Here is a 17,378-nt window from a genome sequence, read left to right as displayed (position 1 = left end):
ACTGCTACCTGTTTCTTAAGGAGGCCATTACACATACATACTCAAGTAAATGAATTATCTCCCTAATTTTATATGCAGAAGCCCCAAACAAAATACCTAGCATATTTTTTACTTAGCAAAATATTGTGGATATTTTTTCCACATCAGTTTAATAGAAGGTTCTCCAATTAAAATTTTTTTATAACTGCACAGGATTCCATCTTATGGATGTACCACTTTTTTAACATTTCCCTGACAATTGATAGCCAACTGTTAATATCACTTTAATGAAGTGAAGATATTGGAGCATTTTTAGTGTATTTTTATTGTAATTACTTAAAATATTGCATTTTATATTTGGCTCCACCATTTTTTAACCTGGCAGTAAAAAATGCTCCACAAATGTTACTATTAAGTTTTAACATAATAACATTGTTTTAGAAAATATGTTTGGCTTTGTTGCTTGCACTTAATCTGTCTTTTAAAAAAATAACAATAGCTATATCTCAAGTTTTCTCTAAAACAGTATGGAAAAGAGTGGGATCCAATCCACCTGAGGGGAATACTGGTTGGTTGGAGAGAAAATAGGATGATGTTACAATGGGTCTGACTGAATACTAGGGTTAGAAAAAGATTTATACCATCTATGATATAAAGAAAACAAATATGATGGGTGGATTGCTCTACCATAGAAATCCCCTCTTGAAAAATATATCTCATACATTGTTGAAATAAAATTTTATAACACATTTTTTAATGGGTTAACAATTTCTTGGATGCCTTTAATGAGACAGTGAAGTCCATGGCTGAAAGAAAGGTGCGAAGAAAGAGGAACACCTGGTATAAATAAATATATATTTATTGCACATCTATCTATCCCCCCCTTTGCCTATTCTTACGGGAGCCAGTTTTCCTTTGGGGAAATGTCATTTACACTAACTGTATTTACACCACATTTTCCTAACCGTGTGGCAGCCATGCAGTTGGAGGTAAGACTGAGTTCACCCTTAACTCTGGGAACAGAGTGTTTCTCATACCAAAAAACTTTGCTCGGATTAAACAAGCCTAAGCAATTGGGACAGAACTTGAGCCTTTGGCCAGTAACACGGTGCCATAATAAACACTTGGCTCCGTCTAAACAATATTGCCAAGATGGAAAAGCCTCATGTGGTTGAGGATGGCTCTCAGAATCACGGCAAGCTGGCACCGGGGCTCTGTTCGCCTGCGCCTGCGCAGCACACTTCCTCTGGAACCTTCGGGAATGTCACCCCCTCGAAATCTCCATCGATGTTTTAGTAAGTGTGGACAGTATTTCAACTGTGTCCTTCAGTTGAAAGAATCCTCATTGATACAAAGAGGAGGAGGTGAAGAGCAATGTGGTAGCCAGAGGAGCTGGAAGTTAAACTTGCTCTATTGTTTTTATTTGTTTATTTAGAAAGTCTCTTGAATTTCTCAGTATAATTCTAAAAAAAAGGACAAGTAAATGAAATTCTAGTTATATATCATATTTCTGAATAAATATATATATATCTATACAGATCTCCAGCCTACATACTTTGTTTTCTCTCAATACTGATGATCCTAACCTTTCAATTCTTTATATTATTTAGCTTATATGTCCATATCATAATGAAGATACCCCTATAATCTTTCTTAATTTATCCTCTGTCAGATTATGTTGCCTTCCTGTTAAGTTATATCACTTTCTAGTGTCAAAACATTATTTAAATGCATGTAGTTATTAACCCATTCTGTAATTATTAACCACTTCAGAGATATCATGGATGGAATCAGAAACAAATTCACCAAATTATAGCATGTTATACAGCATTTCTATCTTGTTAGTTAGTGAGACTCTGAAGCATGAATTATAAAATAGCCATGTAATAATACAGCTCAAATATTGCTGAGCAGAGAGAATACTGAATATTTGAACCAAGTGCCCCAAACCATTTTCAAATTTCTCTGGACTTGTGTCATATCAAAAAGAGACAGGCAGTTTGGATAGGTCAGAGACACTGAGGAAAAGAGCCCGGGAACTTGAAACTGGATAATATTGCCATAGGTTCTTGAGAATTATGAGAGAAAAGTTGCTGTCTAACAGGCTTAGGCCTCAGACTCTTATAAATAAATCACCATATCATGTTTTTCACCACAAGGTAAACAGAGAGAGTCTTTGAAGAATACAGACAAATAGTGTTGTTTGTACTCTACAGTATTTATTACCAAACAATTGTATTCTACATTTTTCAGTGAGGGTACATAGAAAGTATTATCGTTTTGATTTTAATCAGCTTATAGGACCAGAAGTAAGACACACATACATCACAGTTTGCCTGGTACAGTTCCTGTTTTTACTTCTTTTATCTGTGTTATTAATTATTAATAATGCCTTTTCACTTTTAAAGTTTTCCTGGCTTGTAAAATAAGTTACACCAGTCATAGTACTTACGGGGGTTAGTAATCATGTCTAAATACAAGGAAGGCTAACGTGAGGTAAGATGGCTACTCTGTTAGAACATGTAGCAAAAATAATCTCCCCCTTGCTACCAAAACATCTGCAAATAAACGATGAAATTAGGGAATTTATTGACCATTGAAAGACTTACCCCACTAATTTCCCCCCATATATTCTTAATTCTTATTCTTCCCCATCATAATATATATGAAAGTACAAATTTCCAGTGTTAAAATAACCGACTAGTCGATCATGTCAACAGTACAAGCAGAGCAGTTTCTGTAATCAGGATTGGAAAAAGGAGGGTGGGGTCAGTTAGGATGGGAAGACACAAGGGATGGATGGAAAGCTAAATAACAAGGTATAATCAATATGTTACAATAGTCAGTTAGTTAGATATTAGCAAAAAGGAAGGGAGCAAACAAAACCAAACATTCAACTAAGCTTGATTAACTAGGAAAAAACAGTGTCACAGTCACTCTGGGAATCTGAGTAGGTAGGAAAGACACTTTTCGGTCTCCCCAGGTAGCAACCAGCACTGTTCCTCTGGATTTATAGCAGAAGGGAGGAAATGGGAAGAAAAAATTCTTTCACTGAGCCAATGAGCAAGAGGCAAATGACAAGCCAAACCATGAGGCATGTGCAGTAGAAGCCAAAATGGTGACCGTAAAGGAGGGAAGAGACTAGCCTGGGAAAGTCTGGGAAAAAGGATTGGATTGGGGAAGGGCACAAGCCCTGGAGAGTTCAGGAAAGAAATTGTATAGCAGGAGGGCACAGTGCAGGCCCCGGGAAAGCCAGGAGAGAGATTGGGTAGTTTGAAAGAAAGCCTGCTCTTTCCCTCAACCCAAGGAAATACATGGAATCTAGACAAACGACCCAGGGCACCCCTCCTCAGAGCACACCCATGCCTTCTCTTGAGCACGTACTTTTTGCCCTCTTTGGATCCCCAAACTCTAAGGATCCCCACAAGACTTGCACCTGGGGAAGCAGTCAGCAGCCGCAGAGGACTCTCCTCCTGCCTCTGTAACTTCCTTTCCTGAGTGCACTCAGCGGCTACCCAGCCTGCCCACTCTCTGCCTCTGTAAGACTGTACTACCTCTTTTTACTCTAATGAACCTTTTCACTACCACTTAAAATCCCCGTCTGTGTGTCCCCCAAATGCTCTTCCTGTAACACTGCCGAGGAATCCTACTTCCAGACGGCCAGGGCCTACCCACCCCGGTCCCGGGCCTCCTCCCTTAACAAATATATTTTACTAATTTACTAACAAACCTTTATGTTGTGATGAGTAATAAAAGAATGAGTATATAAGCAGTAGCCCCAAAGTGAGAACATATACTCCAGAAATGTGTTTATTCATTCAACAAATATTTATGGTCATTTGTAAAGTGCCTAGCAATCCCATCTTGCTTTATTAAATTTTAAGATAGTGGGATTTTCCTTTTAGTCTCATGACTCACATGCTATCCTCAGCACCCCCCAAATGTGTATCCTGAAGACCTCAGTAGAAACTTCTGTAGGCCACCTACAAAGTAAGGCTGATGTGTGTGAAAGGTGCTTTCCATGGAAACTGTATTGCAGCTTTGTGTCTTTATGTGTTACCAAGAACATCCACTCACACAAATTAAAATTTTATGAGTCACATATTGCACTTTAGGCCATAGATACTATGTGATTTACAGCTTTGGATTTTAGGCTGAAGATTTTACAGGCTGTTTTGTTTGTTAAACATATTTCTCCTGTTGATTTACATCATGGAAAGTATCCTTGTAAGTAGCGCTGCTCCTGTATCCTCCCATTTTCATCCCCTCATTTGCTTGCATGTATAAACAAAGCAGGATGGAGAGCCACGGTGCCGCTCGGAGGCCTGACTGACTCTGAAATGCGGGACACTAAGCACGTTGCTAAGAAGCTGCTGCTGTGTCACTACAAATTAGCCTCTCATTTTAGCCAATCGGGTAAACAGTCTTGCATGGATGACGAGGGGATTTTGAGCTCTTTACATTATGTGCTAATGATCACATTCCTAGCTGTATTTCCCTCAGTTTGATTTAAATGCATGTATTTCTCTTACCATCTTATCTGGTCATGTGGCTCTACAGTATATTGCTAAGAAATTGCCACACAGAATCACAGGAGGGATGACTTCAGTAAGGGTGAAAATTCGTCTATTTTCCTTGTTGCTTTTAACTTCCTCTAAGAATGTGATTTTCCCAGAATTTATGACCAAGAGGAAGATGATTTTTTAATTTTGTTCCTCTCATCAAAAAGGCATCTGAAGTTGAGTCAAAATTCTATGTAAGTCCCAGTGCTGCCAGCAATGTGAAGTTGGTGAATCAACTGAATGGCTCTCTCACATCCTTCACCTTGGTAATGGCGATGACAATGGTCCCTGTGCACCACACGTCAATAGCTCTTTCTCTATTCAAGTGAGATATCTTAGGGGAAGAATTTTGAGAAATATATGGACTGCACATAGGGAAGATACTTATTTCTGCTGTGGTCAAAGGCACACTTGAAAACATGGCTATGGACACTTGTGAGAGTGAATGAGAAACTAAATTTTAAATTTTATTTAATTTTAATGAAATTTAAATGGACACATGTAGCTATTAGCTACCATATCAAAAACCACAGCTGTAAAACATTAAACAGTTTTATTATTACCTGCTAAGACTGTTTTTAAACACTTGCATATCATCAACCAAATAATACAGGCTCATCTAGCAGAGACAAGAATTAATGACACCTGGAGTAAGGTTTAGGCCTGGTAAAGGGCTCCAGGTGGAAGAAACAGCACGATCATGTTATGATGTCACCTCAGCCTTTCTCTTCCTCCTCCACGTGATAAAATCCCCTAGTTGTTTGTCTCTTCTAACTCACCTGTTGCCCCTTTTGGAAAGCAATCCCAGAACCCTCCCTCACAGCTAATCTTTCTCTGTTGTAGAACACATCACAGTCTGACACATTATAATTGCTTGTATTTATTATGTCCGTCTCCCCTCTAAACCATGAATACCTCTAGAGAAGTAGTCTTCATATTTATATCCTCTAGTATTGATTTCTTGTGGAGCTGTAAATAAATCGGGTTGAATAACATAAACTCCCTTCTCTTTAAGAACTCGCTAGAATGCAGAGGGAGATATTGAAATAAATCTTTGTTATTCTATTTGACCCACCCAAATACAATGAAATAGTGAATAACAACTTTTTTGTGGGTAGAAATGAAGAAAAAGAAAGCAGATATTCAAATAAATATTTTGTATATTCTGATAAAATTTAGTCTGTACTAAGTTTAAAGACAGCGACTGGAATAAAGATTAGTAAAAACAGCAAAATAAGTCAGAGAAAAACAAATTCCACATAATTTCAATTTCACTTGGAATTTAAAGAACAATATAAGTGAAAAAAACAATAAACAGAAACAGACATAGATACAAAGAACAGACTTTTGGTTATCAGAGGGGGAGGGAGCTGGGGGCATTGGTGAAAAGCGAAGGCATTAAGAAGTACAAATTGGTAGTTACAAAATAGTTATGCAGATGTAATGCACAGCATAGAAAATATAGTCAATAATGTTGCAATAACTATGTGAGATGCCAGGTGGGTACTGGAAATATCGGGGGGACACTTTCTAAAGTATATGATTGTCTAACCACTATGCTATACACCTGAAATGAATACAAAATTGTATGGAATGTAAACTGCAATTGAAAAAAATTAACAAAATAACAAAGAAAAAACCCACACAAATATAGTAAAACAGGGGTAATAAAAAGTAATAGTGTCCCCGGCCAGGTAGCTCAGTTGGTTAGAGCATGGTTCTGATTTGCCATGTTTGTGGGTTTGATCCTGGGTCAGGGCACATGCAACAATTGACTAATGAATGCATCAATAAGTGGGAAAATAAAATCAATGTTTTTTCTCTACTTTTCCCTCTCTCTCTAAAATCAATCAGTCAATAAAAATGATAAATACAGTCACTTTGTGGGGCCCCTCTGTGGAGATAAACCCTCTGTCGATATGACTGTGTCCATCTCAGACCCTCAAACTATTACCAGCTCCATTTATAGTATGGACAATCGCTAATCTGAGCCTGTTTTATCCTCTTTAAAATACAGAGCTTGGACCTGGCTGGTGTAGCTCAGTGGATTGAGCGCAGGCCTGTGAACCACACAATCGTGGTTCAATTCCCAGTCAGGGCACATGCCTGAGTTGCAGGCCAGTTCCCAGCAGGGGGCTCGTGAGAGGCAACCATACATTGATATTTCTCTCTTTCTCTCCTTCCCTTCTCCTCTATAGATAAATAAATAAGATCTTAAAAAAATAAAATAAAATACAGAGCTTGGGTGAATTTTAGTAGTGTTTTCTAAAGGGTCTTTTTCCATATGGCTTCCTGAAATGTTAATACTAAAAAGTAATTTTTGGAAGCTTGAGTTAAGTAAAGTTCAGCAGATTTCTTTAAAATAGGACTTCCCAGAATCTCTCATAGGCTAGTGTACAATTAGCTCACTAGAGGGCCCATCATATACGTCTTTCTTAAATCTGTCTGAAACCCGAAGCCTGTGCTTCATTTATACATACAGGCTGGGGCAGAAGTAGGTTTCTATCGTAAGTATGCAAATCACAGTTTCTTGTTTGATTATTATTGAATAATTGTTATATTATTTTACATAAGAACAGCTGTAAACCTACTTTTGCCCCACCCTGTAGTTACAATGTATGATAATAGACATAAAATAAAAAGAATAGGTGTTACCAAATAGGATAACTAACTATAGATTCCCTCTGGGAATACCTCTGTAAGAGAAGTGTGACAGGGAGGCTGAAAAGGAATCACCTCTAGGGTGGTGACAGACAGGAATAGAAACAGTATGCACAGATGTTCAAATCATAACAAAATTACTTGGCTCATTCATTTTAGGTGCCAATGGGTCATAGTGCATTGAGCCTATGAAGCAAGGGAGAGAATCTGAAAAAGCAAAGTGGTGGAGGTAACAAGTGCACTCTAAGATAGTGTGGCCATGCTTATAGCTAATCAGTGGAGTGCTTGTTCACTCCACTGAAAAAGCCTCACTGAAGGAGATAAAGGTCAGCTGAATTAGACACCGTGTTTAATGACATGATTGATTTTTCCATCTGGCATAAGTATGCCACATCATGGCAAGCCTGTAAAAACAGTTCATAGTCTGGTACTAAGTGACTCCAGGGGCTTGAACTTAATTATGAGTGAAATGGAAAGCCACGGAGGATCTTTAAGCAGAAAATGATATTAACTCTGCAAAAATTAACTGCGAATGTGATAAAAACCAGAGATGAAGTTCTCTACCCATTGCTTACATTTGCATATCTAAAATGTAATCATAGCCAGTCTTATTGCCAAGTCTGACTCCATACTTAGATCCTTGAGGAAGGAAGGGGAAGAGAGGATTCTCCTTTGGGCAACTGAATGCCCCCACACGTTTTTTAAAGCACATATACACAGTGTTCAAACTCTCCACTTAAATACACCTTTTTTTCTATCCTTCCCTTTCATTTTTGTCCTATTTCTTCTGTTCAATCCCAAAGTGGAGTGAATAGAAGACTAATTTGGGCAGTTCATTTCCTCTTATTGATGTCCTTTCTACATTCAAATTATTTTGAAAAATAAAACTTATTTGTTCTGGGTTTTTTGATACACTCTGGAGCTTGGAAAGTTGTTTTTTTCTTCTGTGTGGCCATTCTCTAGTACTTCCCAATATCCTGGAAGTTAAGTAGGAATGTCCAGGGGCCGTGCTGCTTCCTCTTGAGCGCTGCAAGGTGTTGTTCCCCGAGGGAGAACAGCGCATTTACAACTGTGTGCAGTGCCATCTCGTGACAAAGGAAGTCATTGTTTTTAGTGAACAGAGCATCTGCACATTGCGATCTGTTGCTTTGTGCAACCCACGTCAAAATTTAGAGATTTTATGAAGTCAGTGGCAATAAGGGACAGATATGGGTACCTTAGTGCTTTCATACTGATTTTTCCCATGAAAATTTGAAGTTAGAAATTTGAAACAATAACCTTTGAATTATTAAATGTTTAAGAATCTACTCCAAAAAGTCATGTCCTGTTTGTACTAAAAAAATACTTTAGATTAATGCAAAAGCAAGCCATAGGTTACATGACTGGCTTAAATATTTAGCATCTCCCCAGGGTAAAAGTTTCTAGATATTGGATCATAATTATCTTATGTTGGAGGGATTGTGAGTGATGACACTTCTCCAAAAGCTTTCCTTCACCAGCAGGCTGAAAAATTCCATCTTGATTTTCAAGACATGATTCATAGCTGGCAGACAATTATTTTCAACGCAACATACACATTGTGTTATGGAACAGAGTCTGGTGTACACGCAATTAAACACAAAGTTCTGATTTGATCGTTATCATGACCTTTGCTCCACTTAACACTTTGGTCTGGAAAGCATTCAGAAATTACAGGAAAGTATTGAATTTTATTGAAGAAGAATATTTTCTTTTCAAATGGTGGAAAACAGTTTCCTGTTAAGTATTATTGAATGCATACATTACATGAAACGGTATTCTGGGTTCTGGGTGCTATTTTAGTCACAAAGTTCTCAAATTCTGCTCTAAAAGTCCAGCTTGCACAAACTGGGTGGAACAGTGTAGCATTCCAGCTCAGACTTCTAGTGAGTAGACTTGAAGAGCACAAGAGACTTGAGCTTATTCAAAACGACGATGTAGCAGCAGAGAACCGTTGAAACATTTCTCCTTTTTTTCCCTTGACCAGTGAGGTAGAATGAATCCCTGATTAAATAAATTATATAACAGACAGTCTAATAAACAATCAGATATTATAATTTCATAGATACATTTTTTACTAACAAATGCCTTAGTAGTCTGAAACTCCAAAGCAGACACCAGAGGAAACTTCAGGAATAATACAAGCTTTTGAAAGGGAATTTAGATGTTAACATCAAGAAAAGATGTAAATTAATGTATATCTTCATAATCATTCCCCTAAGTTCCCTGTACGTTATTACTTTTTCTAGACTCAGAAAAGAAATGATAAATGTATTAAAAAATTTCTTAATCTCTGCTCTTACTCTATTTGAGGAATGGAACTTTCCTGTACAAATAAGTGTGGGCTCTGCTACAGAAATTGAACAAAAGAGATCGTTTTTCTAAAGAACTGCTTACTTATGAAGTCCTTTGATAATTCAGACATCTGGACAGCTGTGTTTACTTTGTACTTAGTTTAACTACTTGCATTCAGATTCTCTATAAAAATTCAAAAATGTAAAGCATGGGTATTCAATTTCGTCTTTAAACAATTTAATGTTTTAATGAATCAGCTAATTTAGATACATGAATAAGACCTAGGCTTAATTTCCAGGATTGCTGCAGGCACTGACTGGTTCCTGGGGGAGAAGAAAGATCAAAACAGTGTCCATGATTCTAACCAGGCTACTGAAAGCTACTGTTATGGCAGCAAGTTACTTCAAAGGAGAATGGAAGTTCTCTTCAATGGGAAAAACCTACAGAAATTTGAAACCCAAATTCTTGTTACCACTTCTACATAACATAAGTTTTAAATAGTGAAACATGGACCCCCCCAAAAAAAAGCCTTTGCCTAAAACCAAGGGTCAGGAGAGAGCTTGCTTCCTCTCTGCTCTCACCATATAAGGACACAAGGAGAAGTGGGCACTCACCAGAAGTCCACGGTGCTGGCACCCTGACCTCAGACTCTCAGCCTCCAGTGCTGTGAGAAATAAATTTATGCTGTTTGGAAGCCACTTGGTCTATGGTAATTTGTGATAGTAGTCTGAAAGGACTGATACATACCCAACTGTTTTTACTAAAATCAACAACAATACCCCCCGCCCTAACATTTCATCTTTAATTGCAGGGAGTGTTGTAAGCATTCTAAATGAATTCAGAATAGAGTGCTGTGAGACTTAGAAACCAAGATAAACTGACTGTTTCCCCTACATCTGGCATGCTTTCTCTTTCTTCCGAGACTTTCTCCAAGATCTCTCCTCTGGAACAGCTCCCAAAGACCCTCATTTCCTTTAGCTGATCTAGTTCTACCCTGTTTTAGACATCAGCATAATTAACACTCCAAATTGTAATGGGCTGTAGGCTGGGAGGCCCTAGAACCCCCACAAACCTAGCTTGGGGTCTGAGAAAAGCAGCAGTTATTTTGCCTATCAATAACAGCAGACTAATCTCCTAGCCTGTGTGGGGTGTAATGCATGACTTTAACCCGTGATGTAGCTGGCAGACAGTGCGCCTGGGTTACGGCGCCTGCGCAAGAGCTTGGATACGGTTTGCTCCACACCTTGGGGCCACGCCTGCCATACCTGCCCAGACTAACAATGGCAGCCAGGAAAGGCAGAAAATATGGGAGTGCTAAATAGCCAGTTGTGGGAGGAGTCAGAAATGGGGTTACAAAAGATATTCTAGGCTGGGGTTTAAACTAAAAAGCAGGCTACCACAAGGGACCAGGGACAATGTGTGTCCATGCGGAAAGAAAAGGGATGAAAGGACCCATGGTGGTGGGCCAGGAGACATGGCTTTGGATTAGCTGGAGATCCTGGTGTCACAGCGGATGGTGCAGGGACTCATGGCCGGCCAAGCACAGATTACTGAGAGGAACTGGGACTCTAGCCAAGCCATGGGCTTCTATTTCTTCTCCTGAGATACGGTACCCTTGATTGGCCCAGTTTGGCAAGGGGTGGCAGGACTCTCTGTGGGTTTTGGGTGTATCTTTTCTTCTAAAGGGAGTGGGATTTAATGGTAGTTTTTGCCATTACTGTAAACCTGTACCCCTTTTGAATAAGGAGTTCCTTTCCTTTCTACCAAACTCTGGCAGTGAGAGCCACGGTTCCTGTCAACAGTGGCAGGCAAAGAACCACAGTAAAAAGAAAAGACCCTGAGGCAGGGGGCTTGGTAGCAGTATCTTGGTTCTTGAAAGCGTTGTATCTGTAACAAAATGACTTCCTTGACCCACCACAAACAAACAAACAAACCACAAAGAAGAAAAAGGAGGAGGGAGGGGGAGGAGAGGGAGGAAAAGATGAAGCAGAAGAAGAAAAGAAGAAAAAAATGGCTTGGGCGCCCCTTTTATAAACATGCTAAGTATAGCCCACAGGCATACCTTGGTGATATTGTGAGTTTAATCCCAGACACTGCAATAAAATGAGTTGTAATTTTATCTTGTGGTCAATTTGTAAGGAATCCAACACCTGTGAAGTGTGATCAAGGTGGTATACTGCTACTCACAGCACCAAAACACATACCACATGTGTCCCATTACGCTTAAAGATGCACGGGTTCTGCTCCTCCTACTCTTTACTACTGATAGCCGACCTTAGGTTAGGCTACCTATAGCCTAACCTAAGTCCCCCTTTGAAAATGTCAAAAAGTGGAAATAGGTTGAAGCTGCTGCAACACTGACCCAAAACTAAAAGCTTATCTGTACAATGACGGGTTCGTTTAACCGTCAACTCCATTGAGCTGTTATGGCAGACTAAAGCTAATGTGAGTAGAATGCTTGTGTAGAAAGTACATGTAGAACGCTAGTGTAGAAAGTACACTAGCATATTTTTACTTATTCATTTATTTTTATCTTCATTACTATTTAGTGCTGAGTTTTATGTGCCAGGCACTGTGCTAACCGCAGGATATATGCTATTGAACAAAAACATAGACCCCCGATCTTGGAAATAGTGCAAGAGCCATTTTGCTATTGTGTATTTACTTCACCTGAATTTGACGAAGTCCAGATAAGACTAGGAAAGGGGAACAGACCCAGTAAAGACTACAGAGTAGGCTGTCAGATTTTTTGATCCTATATAAATAAACACATGAGGAGGATTACTATGAAGATAGAATCAAATCCCCTTCTAAAACTTCAGAAAAGCTGAGAATAAGAAATCATAGTTACAATAAATAGAGGATAAAAAACAGAATAACAATTCCATAAATAATGAAAACACACCAAAAGACATACCCACAAACAGAACAAAATGAACCCCCAAATATTTTAACAATTATTTTAAAAAGTATAAAAGTGCATTAATAAAAATTTTTTAAGAAACTAAAACTGAGTCAATAAAGCTCAGGAATGACAGACATTTAGAAAATTCAAATATTAAAACTAAAACTATAAGGAAAATAAAAAATTACCAAACCATAAATATTACCTTCTAAAAAGGTGAAGATAATAAAATTTAAATTAAAAAAGAATAAAGAACAAATTAAAAGCAATAAAAATTAACATGTATGTTTGTGCAGTTTTGTGTGTGTGCATAACAAAGAACATCCAGTTTAGGAAAAATAAAAATACCTGAAGACAAAAATAAAGGGAATAAAACCAAATTAATATTAAACACTATAATTCATGAAAACATTTCTGGTTTTTAAAAGTCTTTGAAACTGAATGAAAGAGTGCACTGCACAGTCGAGAACATTAATTTACAGTGAAAACAAAAGGACGGTGTACAAAATTAGTGACATTAAAAAAACCTTTTAGACATCAAAGGAGCCCTTTGGTCTTGCAAACAGAAAATGAATCATAAAGGGACTAAAAATAGCTTTCTATCAGACTTTTCAACAGAAGAAATTGGAATAGTATATTTAAAATACTAAGGGAAAGAAAATGTGGACAAGAGATTTTATATCAAGCAAAACTGATTTTTTATTATAAAGAGCACATATAAACTGACCATGCAAAAACTCAAGGGATCTATTTTTTAATAAAAAAAAATTTAAGATTTTATTTATTTATCTTTAGAGGGGAAGGGAAGGAGAGAGGGAGAGAAATATCAATGTATGGTTGCCTCTCATGAGTCCCCTGCTGGGAACTGGCCTGCAACCCAGGCATGTGCCCTGACTGGGAATCGAACCGCAGTTGTTTGGTTTGCAGGCCCGCGCTCAATCCACTGAGCTACGCCAGCCAGGGCAAGCTCTATTTCTTAAGAACCCTCCTGAGGCATTTAGTAGAGGAAATCTTCAGCAGTTAAAACAAGTAGAGGGTCTTCTACACTATGTGTATCAAACATACCAGTAATTATGGAACACAGACAAAATGAGCATTAAAAAGGAATATATAATGATTACATGATTTGAAAATATAGATATATAGTACAACTACTTCTAATGGCTAGAGAAAAGGCGAGATATTTTATTTTATTTAAAATGTTTAAATGTTTTCAAGACGTTTATTAGTGGTAGTATTATTTAAAACTGCCATTATGAAATAGTGGTGTGTGTAACACGCTGTAAAGCAATGAGTAATTATAGGAAACTCTAATTCCTTCCGCCGTGTGTTTCTTTGACAACCAGAATTCCTGGTTTGATGAACGGAAATGACACGGATAGCTTGGCGGCACATCTCCCGCCCCTGGGCAAGATGGCAATGGGAAGAAGCATAGCACTGATGGCGTGCAAGGCCGGTGAAACAACTGGAGAGGTTGGAAGCCCTCCTACCCTCTCCCAGTACTTGACTGGGAGTGGGACCAGAGCAGGCAGACACGTGTGCCTTAGAGGTCAGGATGGCAGCGGGGGGAGGGGCTGTAGCAGAGAAATCTGCCAGTCTAGCCTGGGCAAAAAGGGATTGATTGGGGGTGTGGACCCACCCAGAACACGGAGAAGTTTGGGCTGAGAGAGCACTGGGTCCGGCGACCGTAGAAACTAGTATAAACCCAGGGGAAGGAAGGGGCGCACTTTTGCTCACCTCACAAACGTACTGGCTGGTGCATTTGAGGGACCTTCTGGTCCTGGAAGCCATGCAGCCAAGGGCCACACTGGTCCCACCTGTGGGTTCTAGGGAGGAAGCATGAGGCCTGACAGTGGCTGCCTGGATGACCACTCAGTTACTGTCTGTGGTTCCCAGGAGATAGCATTTTAAATGGGAGAAGGAATTCTGGATACTGCCTTTGGTTTTGGTCTGGCTGTGAGCAGCTGGGGTTTCCTCTGGGTTTACGAAAAGGACGGGCTTTGAGACAAGAGTCTGCCATTCTCCCAGACTGTGCAGCGTTTGAATAAAGACCTCTTTCCTTCCTCACCAAACTCTGCCTCGGGAATTTGGCTATGGGGAGAGTGGGCAGCTGAACCTCAACTTTGGTTTGCTAACAGAGATACATACAAAATATTGAAGTTATATAGAAATCTTATAGTTCTGAATTTGAATTGAAATACTAGTATACATTCATGAGTTTTGTTATATGTAATATTATACACATGTGTGTAATACCCCCAGATTCCTATATTGGTGATTCAACTAAACATTAATCCAGATACTGCTAAGAAGGGATTTGCAGGTGTTATTAAAGTCCCAGAGATACAGAGAGTATCCTGATTAGCTGACCTAGCCACATGAGTACTTTAAAAGCGCAGAGGTTTCTTCTGCAGATTGTAAAAGAGGTCAAGGTTCACAGCACAGGGAGACATATATCAAATCATCGCATTGTATACTTTAAATACCTAAAATCATCATTTGTCATCAATAAATCTGGAAAAGAAAGTAAGCAAACAAAACACCCCCACAAAGCACAAGGGAGACTTGGCATGTCATTCTTTGCTTGAATATGGAAAAATGATCATATGGAAGAAAACGAGGCTTCCGGGACCAGAAAGTGACCACCAGCAAGAGCTTGGGGACCTCAATCCTACAGCTAGAAGGGACTGGGTCTGTCAACAACTTAAATAAGCTTGAAAGCAGATTCTTCCTTGAGTCTTCAGATAAGAATGCCACTCACCCAATATTTTGATTTCAGTTTTGTAAAACTCTAAGCAAAAACCCAGCCACGTAGTGCTGGGCTTTTGAACTACAAAACTGTGAGAGAATAAATATGGATGGTATTTTAGGACCTGAAATCTGTGGAAATTTACTACTCGGCAATTAGAAAACTAATACAAGCTTGAAATATTTTGTAATGCTAGATAGCAGGGAAGCCATTATACTGCTAGAGTGACGTCAAAAAGACTCAAGACCCAGTTTCAAGAAACCTCACTGGCCAAAGCTGGGACAACTGGAACTTTGAACATGGCTCAACATGGACACTGGTCACTCTCACCATCTGGCTACTTATGCATGGAAAGGAAGTTGGAAGTGTCATTGGAAAGAAAGGATAATTGGTTAAGAAGATGCACAAGGAGAGTGGCGCATGTATCAACATCTCAGAAGGGAATTGTCCTGAGAGAATTATCACTTTGGCCGGACCCACTAATGCCATCTTCGAAGCCTTTGCTATGATCATCGACAAACTGGAAGACCAGCAGCTCTATGACCAATAGCACAGCTGCCAGTCCACCTCCAGTCACCCTGAGGCTGGTGGTCCCTGCTAGTCAGTGTGGCTCTCTCACTGGGAAAGGTGGTTGCAAGATCAAGGAAATAAAAGAGCACAGAGACTCAGGTTCAAGTGGCAGGGCATATGCTCCCCAACTCAACCTAGCAATCCATCACTGAGTATGTGAGACAGGTCTGTGTGGTGAAGTTGGAGTTCCCCCTGAAGGACACCATTCAGTACCAGCCCAAGCCTTCCAGTTCTCTGCTCATCTTTGCAGGTAGTCAGGACAGGTATAGCACAGACAGCAACAATGCAAGCATTCCCCACACCACCCCATCCATGTGCCTCAACCCCGACCTGGAGGGACCACCTTCAGGGGCCTATGCCATTCAAGAGCAGTATACCATTCTACAGCCAGATTTGACCAAGCTGCGCCAATTGGCAATGCAACAGTCTCATTTTCCCCATGACACATGGCAACACTGGATTCAGTGCAGGTTTGGATGCACCTGCTCAGAGTACTTTTCATAAACTCATCATTCCAAGTTGTTTGATTGGCTGGGTAATCATGTGTCAAGGTGCCAAAATCAATGTGATGTCTGGGGTGCAGATCGGAACTGTGAACCCAGTGGAAGGATCTACTGATAGGTGGGTTCCCATCACTGGATCTCCAGCCAGTGTTAGTCTGGCTCAATATCTAATCAAGATCAGACTTTTCTGGGAGGCAGGTAGCATAGGGAGCCGCTAGGACAGCGCAGATTCATCCTCAATCCCTTTCTGCTGTTTGCCACAATCCATGAGCCAGCTGTGTCGTTTCAAACAATCAGCAATTCCACATTTTAAATAGTTTTCAAATTTTCAGTTTCTACACACACATAATAGTAATAATAATAATAATAATAATAATAATTGAAGTAGGTAATCTAGCAAATATAATTATCCTAATATAACCAATGAAATAGCATATCATAAAATAACTGATCTACATAAAATAACTGACTATATGTAGAAAAATAGAAAAAATTCTTATGGAAAACTGGTAAATAAAAGAAAAAACCTAGCATGCCGTCTCCTCTCCGTAATTGAACTCTAAATAAAGAATAGATGAAGGAAGTTTCATCTATTCTTACAGAGGGTTTTCCAGCTAATAAATTACAAAGAAATAATAGGATTACAATAGAACCATGTCGTTTCCTCTTAATTGATCTGCACATTGAACATCAACATTTGTTATGGTGAAAAGAGGAACAACTAGACATAGCATTCCTGATGAGAATATGTTGTAAGACTACCCGTGACCTTGTCGAAGAGGTGGAAGCTGAATCTAGTCAAGTCTTCAGATCCAGCTGCTGATTCTAAGAATATACAGAGCGCTCATCATCATGTTGAACCGAATGAGTTTCCAACCTCTAAAACCTTGTCTGTGGGGAATTCTAACGTCGCTTAGACTCGTTTCTTAGCAGATAAGCTGTAAGGCCATGAAAGAGATGGATAGGGAAACTAAGATTCAGAGAATAAAGAGGCATTTCTATGCAGCTGAAAGAAAGAAGGAGCTCCTACCCTTTGCAACAGCATGGATGGAACTGGAAAGCATTATGCTAAGCGAAATAAGCCAGGCGGTGAAAGACAAATACCATATGATCTCACCTTTAATGGGAACCTAAAC

General features: G+C 39.3%; 1 pseudogene; it reads left to right on the top strand.

Moving 5' to 3' along the window:
- Positions 1–1,156: 1,156 nt before the first annotated feature.
- LOC119000934 (poly(rC)-binding protein 2-like) lies at positions 1,157–16,460 on the top strand (annotated as a pseudogene).
- The last annotated feature ends 918 nt before the right edge of the window (positions 16,461–17,378 follow it).

The sequence above is a fragment of the Sturnira hondurensis genome, unplaced genomic scaffold (assembly GCF_014824575.4).
Source record: "Sturnira hondurensis isolate 20B ecotype Veracruz unplaced genomic scaffold, ASM1482457v3 Scaffold0016462, whole genome shotgun sequence".
NCBI classification, from domain to species: Eukaryota; Metazoa; Chordata; class Mammalia; order Chiroptera; family Phyllostomidae; genus Sturnira; species Sturnira hondurensis.
This window is presented reverse-complemented; position numbering and strand designations above follow the sequence as displayed.